Source organism: Clarias gariepinus, chromosome 23 (genome assembly GCF_024256425.1).
Source record: "Clarias gariepinus isolate MV-2021 ecotype Netherlands chromosome 23, CGAR_prim_01v2, whole genome shotgun sequence".
Lineage (NCBI taxonomy): Eukaryota > Metazoa > Chordata > Actinopteri > Siluriformes > Clariidae > Clarias > Clarias gariepinus.
The window spans coordinates 21,312,163-21,319,477 of NC_071122.1; positions in this window are offsets into that span (position 1 = coordinate 21,312,163).

Genomic DNA, 7,315 nt, shown 5'->3' on the forward strand with positions numbered 1-7,315 from the left:
TTTCACTTGACACATCCATGCCGGATTACTCCCAGACCCGTTGAATCAAGAATCACTTATTACATTAGAACCTGTGTGACAAAGTGAAGCACGCGTCACGAAATATATGCATGTGAAGTTTGCGTGTTCTCCATGTGCTTGGTGGGCCAGGTGGAGCTCAGTGGTTAAGGCATTGAACTACGGTTCAGAAACGGTACCCTACAACCTTCGAGTTGCCACTGTTGGGACCTTGAGCAAGGCCCTTAACCCTCAACTGCTCAGAAGTATAAGGAAATTTACATTTAGGCGGAGCGACTTACGTTTTTAAGTCACTCTGTATAAGGGTGTCTGTCAAATGCTGTATAATAGATAAAAATGTAAGTTGCATGAAATAAGGGCTTCTGCCAAATACTGTAAATGTAGAAGTAAATGGCTTTCTTCCAGGTATTCTAGTTTTCTCCCACAGTCCAAAGACATGCAAAGTTTGCTATTCTCAAATAGTATGTGTATGTGTGTGTATGCGTGCCCTGTGATGAGCTAGCACCCCATCCCGTGTGTACCACAACTCATTCCCTGAGTCTCTTACTGTGGGATAGACTTCAGGCTTTCCGCGACCCATTACAGGATAAGAGGTATAGAAAAATGAATAAATGAATGACTGAATGAATGAATGATTGATCGACTCACTACTTGACATTTAAATCTCGCCTCTAGTCTGTGTGTGCATGTTCTCCCCGGGCTTGGTCAGTTTTCACTGGGCTCCGGTTAACTTCTACAGTCCAAATACTTGCGCTGTCGGTTGTCATTTTGTATGATTGGGTGTGTGAGTGTGTGTGCGATTGTGTGAGATGGGTTCGCATCCCATCCAGATTCAAATGCCCTCCCTCCGGCTTGTGCCCCGAGCTCCGTTAGGCTCTGCACAGAATGAATGAATGGATAACTTAATTAAAATACTACAATGTAAGTTCTACACCCCCACCTACTGAATCATATTCCCTACAAGGTCAGGTTCATTTTCTTACTGTCGAGATCATTTCACTTTTTTAATTTGTTTATTGCATCATACCAGAAGACGTGGTTTACACAAAATATTACAAGCTGACTTGATTACGTGAATTAAAAAAAAATTGGCTCGGATTGCCTTAAAGAACTGAAAACAAATCATGTAATCTCTTCCTGTTGTAGCTTACTTTAAGAATAAGGAAGTCACTCTGCATTCATTTTCCATGAAACAAGCGAGGCTGTTGTTAGAGCTTAGGCGTGGGCTTCTTTGAGCACCTTCAGAAAGCCTGGCATTGTTTTGCATGTTCTCAGGTGAGGTAGCTGTCACGAGTGAGACGAGACAGCCTCGGGAGATCCCACACTGAAACCTGAGCTCAGGGAACTCCTCCTTGCTCTTACCTCACAGTATTGGAAAACACACAAGGAAAAGATCTCTCTCTCTCTCTCTCTCTCTCTCTCTCTCGCACACACACACATACTCATATACACTGTACGGTCACATGTTGCTTACTCACTCTGCTACACCCTTTGCTCTAAGTCCAGGCTGTGGTATATAAAGTAGTGCGAGCTCCAGTGTTGCTATTTATAACAAGGTCTTCAGACTCCCGCTAATAAGACCTGGAGTACGTAGGTCATCAATTTGTATGCCCAAATTTATTAAAAGCTCCTGCCTCTAGAAAATTCCATTCCAACGTCTTTACTTATGCGTGTGTGTGTGTATGCAGGAGTGTGAGATCTCTGAGTGCTTCTGCACTGTCGCATTGTTTCACTTCTCCTCTAACTTCTGGACCCACTTCTTTCTTAACCGTTTGTCTCTTCTCCTTTTCGGCTCGTTCTTCCTTCGTTTCTCCTGCTTTCTCTTCTGCTTTGCTCTCACCTCCCTCCCTCCCTCTCTGTCTTTTCCCCGGCCTGCCTGCCTGTCTGTCTGTCTGCCTTTCTGCCTTTCTTTCTCTGCTTTAGGTTTTTCACAACCATGTAAGCACTTCCTTTTCTTGTGAATTTCTTTAGGAATCTGTAAGAAGCTTGATTCCAGAATGAACTCTGAGATCATTAGATACGAGGGGGAAAAAATGATTATAAAGTTAGCAGATACAGTTTGTGCAAACATTTATGCAACCCGAGACCTGTTAACAAAACGGCTTCATACTCTATTATGACTCATCTTGTGAGTATCATCAATACCGCTATAGTCAATACAAGTTCATCCTTCCTTATTGTAACCATGTAGATTTCACTGGTATCAGTTTAAACCAATTTAATGACATAAATACTGTATAAAGTATTTAAAAATGTTCTAAAACTGTTTGAGAACAATATATTTAGGGTTTCATAAAGAACTTAGATTGATAGCTCTAGGCTTTAAAGTTTGAGAATAATCAAGTTTGAAATCATGTTTAAACGCATGATGTTTTTCTCTTGCAAACAATTGTTATGTTGTAATTTGGTGACAGAATTTGTAACAAGACAGTATTGTAATATTTCATGATTCTTTCATTTTCATTGTTGCATCACATCATTTGTAAAACCTGAGACAAACTGAACCCGGGCTAATTATTAGATTTTATTACCAGGAAAAAGGTTCAATCCTAAGATCCTTTTCTCCTTATGGGTTTCCCGTGGATTTTTCAGTTTCCCCCACATCACAAAAGGTGGAGTAGCTTTTTCTCTTTGTGCGAATATATTTGTGCAGATCAAATTAAAATTCTCAAATGTTGTTTTAATATGTCACTGTTTAGATGTTGAGAAATTTTGCTGAAGGTTACAGGAAAATCACATAGTTGCTTATTTTGTAATGTTGGTCTAAACGCTCTTCTTCTGTGAAAGTCAGCAGAAAACACGTTTTGTAAATAACAGACTTTCTAGGGAATTTAAGAAGTATGATTTTTGGGACTGTTAAAGTACTTACCCAATAATATCTAATATTAACCAAGAAGTGTGTAGCACAATACTAGAAATATATATATATATATATATATATAGGAGTTTTTACCTCCCATATACTTCAATAAACTCCCATAGACTGCCGTAGACTTCCATTGGACTTCCATAGACTCCAACAGACTTCCCTAGATTTCCATAGAATCTATAGAATTACATACACTTCCATGGACTTCCACAGATTTCCACAGACACCCATAGCCTCTCACACATTTTCATAGACTTCCAAAGACTCCCACTTCCAGATGGCTCCATTAGACTGCCATACACTTCCATACACTCCTGCGTTAGATCTTGTATAGACTTCTGTAGATTCCCATAAACTTTAATATACTTCAGCTGACTCCAGTATATTTGCATGGACTTCCATTGATTTCATAGACGTCTGTAGCTCCACATAAACTGTCATGGACGTTTTTCTTTATGATTGTCATAGACTCCTACAGGCTTCCATAGATTCCAATAGACTGTCACAGACTTCAGCAGACAAATATTTTTTTGATTCTCTGTCTTAAAAGAATGAGCTTTTTTACGTCTTATTCAGGTGAAGTTATTGTGTGTGTGTGTGTGTGTGTGTGTGTGTGTGTGTTTCCATTGACCAGAACAGAAGCAGTGCACATGACTGACCCTGACTGGCCCGGCAGCACTGCCCTGACTATTGACCTTTCAACATTGTTCAATTGATTATATAGGCACTAATGTGTGTGTGTGTGTGTGTGTGTGTGTGTGTGTGGTATAGTGTAATGGAGCTGCAGCAGTATACCGGACAGATGGCACTACCAGGCTAAATGACAGGAAATGAAACTGCTAGGGTGGAAAAACAAACAATGTCCAAAAAAAGGAGAAAAAATGACCGACTCTCATTTACACAGACTTTTCCCTCGTTCTCGCTCTCTCTCACTCTCTCTTTCTCTCTTTCCTTTTTCTCCCTCTATGAATTTAGAAAACACTTTCTTTCTCTCTCTCCTTTAAAACAAAAAACATCAAAAACTTGATATGTCTTTATGTGGCTGTCTTTTCCTTCTTCTTTTCACACTTCAGAACATTTTATATTTCCAAATCAATCCATCAGTAAATAAATAAATGAAGTTTAAACCCTGAGGCGCATTATAGATATTATGAACTTGTTCTTCAGGGGATTTCCCAGCCAGGTCATAATTCCAAGCATGACTGTGCTGAGAAATGCTATGACCTTTAGTTTTTTTTTCCTTGTGCAAGAAAACAAAAGCTATACGTCGTGTCTTCTATACATCAAGATAATAATGGGGACTTCCTGATAGACTGATAGGAGATGAGTCCTGCCCTCTCACCCACAGAGAGAGAGAGAGAGAGAGAGAGAGCGAGCGAAGACAAATACACAAACACAGACCTGTTTTTCAGCCATATATGGAACCAATGAGAGACAAAATAACACGTCTTTTTCCTTCTGTCGCCTGACTACCAAAACAGATAATACACAAATTTCCCTAATACACACCGCGTGTTCATGACTTGAACATTAAAATTCAATGATGATAAGGATAACAGTTCTTAAAGATGGTTGGTTAAAGGGAGAAAAGACACATGACGGGACATAGGCATGATGCATTGGAGGTGATGTGAGTGCAGTCCTGGAGCTGATCATAAATCAGTGCGCACGCTGACGGACGTGATGAGCTCCACACGCGCTCTATTTATGGACGTGATGGTTAATCTTTCGTTTTATTCGTCTGCATATGAGCTGTGTAGTCAGTGAAAATGACTCAGCACTCTCTAATCGTAAGAATAACAAATCGAAGAGTGCTGTGGTATAACTGCATCTTGTCCTCCGAGTCATAGAGATGTCTATCTTGCTCAAGAGGCGGCCTAATCGCACACCCGATTAAAACTAACCTCTCGCTTTCTGTTTTGCGGTTGAACACCAATTCGGCGACACTTTCGGGGCTTGAGGTTTGGTGGTGTCTGACTGACATGTCTGTTCTCCGTCAAAGTAAAAGTTTGACCTGATGGCAGGAGAAATGGATTTATGTGCATATGGAGTTATTATTTACGTTCATTTGAATGAGAGAAGCTGAGAGACTAGCAGTCGTGGGATGTGAACCTGGAACCTTCTGGTATCTCCTAACCAGCAGTGCTACGAAGATAGAGGCGATGATAAACGCCTTAGGGGAATTCTTTAGTTTAAGAAAGCTTATCTTCATATACATAAACACACAAGGTTTTATCAAGATTTCTCTCTAGCCCCATGCTTCTATCTGTACTTTTCAGGCAGAAAGACGGAAGGAAAAATAAATCTGTCCCCTACAACCCGTCCCTCCGTCTCTACTTTATCAATCTCTTTAGTGGGTCAGGAGAGACTTGAGGGAGTTTAGCAACTGGAGCAGCCCAGTTTCTACACTTCAGTTCTCTCTAGGTTTCACTGCCTATATCGTTCCCTGCAGATTTGTCTCTCTGTCTCTCTCTTTGTCTGTCTCTTTCTCTCTTTCTATTTTTTTGGCGCTCTTTCTTATCACACCAAGCTCATTTAACCGAAAAAAAAAAAAGAAAACGAACAGATGGACCTGAACGTCTCACAACATTCAGGTCTCGTTGTACTTCGGACATAACGCTTCAGCTCTCTCCTGGCTAGATCTTATTTCTTTTCCCAAACTATATAGTTTTTAGACTTGCAAATAAGTTTTGGCACCCCACTTGCCTACTGAGATGTCTGTTCATTTGATGCAGGCTTGCAGAATCACCTTCTAGCACATTGTTTCTCGTTATATATCATTAGAAAACAAAGTAAAAGTCAGTGCAGTGTGTTAAGGCACCGAGTTACTGATCTAAAGGTCGATGGTTTTGAGACTCAGCTCTGCCTGGTTGTCGCTGTTGGGCCCTTGATCGAGGCGCTCAACCCTGTCCGCTCCTGGGGTGCCGTATAATGGCTGACCCTGCTTTTCGCTTTGACCCCAGCCTACTAACAAGAAGCTGATGTGACAGATAAAAGCTGAACTTAACTTAGTTTAAAGTGGTTTGCATAAGTATTCACCCCCCTCGCCCCCTCTCGAGTTGAACTTTCCTCATTAACCCATCTACAACCTTCACCCAGTTTAGTTCAGATGCACCCGGTTTCCGTCAGACAAAAAAAAAAAAACGTAATGTTGAACTTATGCAATTAAAGTGTCACATGACTTCAATATAAATACACCTGTTCCAGGAAGGTGCAATACATGTGGTAAAGAACACACCTATACAAACAGCGTCATAAAGAAGGAGGAGAGAGCTTTTGGAAAAAGCTGAATTTTTTATTTATTATTTGTGTGTGTGTGTGTGTGTGTGTGTGTGTGTGTGTGTGTGTGTGTGTATGTGTATTGTTAAAAAAGGAACCATAGTGCACAACCACAACTCTGCATCATTGTGCAATATGTCAAGTGCTGTTATTATGTTTCTAATCTGCATCTGCATCTGGAATAAACTGACATGATGGTACGTATTTTTTTGTTTGTTTTTTTAAAGAGAATTGTCCTTAAAATGAAAAATTGGGGTTCTTGATTTTTTTTTTATTACGGTTGACTGAATGTCATGTGCCCTCATTGCTCCAATGCAATAAACAGATATTTATTTGTAATACCATATTCTTTATTTTTTTCATTTCTAGAGGTCTTTCTGATGCTTTTCCCACTGGTCTGAGAGCTTTTTCACTACTTTCATCATCTAAAGTTTGAGGCTAAGGTTTCACATCCTAAATCAGCCTCATACAAAGACGTCACAATGAAGCATTAATATTTCAGCGAATGAAAAGAAATAGGCCGAAATGTTTTGTGCCGTTTCTTTCTTTTCGTTCACATCAATTATTCACATTTCGTCCCACTTTACCCAGCTGTGCCCGGGGCCTGATGATAAAGCTCATTATCCAAACCTACAGTACTTATATCACCTTACTCAGTCCCGAGGTCTGATCATCAGCAGTGGCGAGAGCTCGAATGCAAACCGATGTCAGTGATAAGGGACTTCTCTTACACCGCACACAAGGGGTTCTGAGGAACGGCCAGACTTCTAGCAGTTTGAGTATTGAAACAGAGAGAGAGAGAGAGAGGCCCAGCTTTAGGCCCAGTCACCTTGGAGAGCTGTTAATTATTTAGATATGAATTGTTGTTTTATTTCCCAGGTAAGATTTGAATAAAAGTCCTTATACAGTACAGGTTCCTGATCAGCAGGAAACAGAGTATTACGTGTCCGTAATTACCATCGCTGTTCTGCATGATCACTGCAGCGTGGACTCACATAAAGCAAAGCTTGTGGCGAATAGAAGCGTCCGTGCTGCCCCCTAACAGCTGTTCAAAGAGTTACACTGTTTAATGGAAGAATTTAATAAGATAAGACAATTTTATAGATAATTATTCTGTTCTAGCAGTTGATTTTGGAATTTTGCACCAGG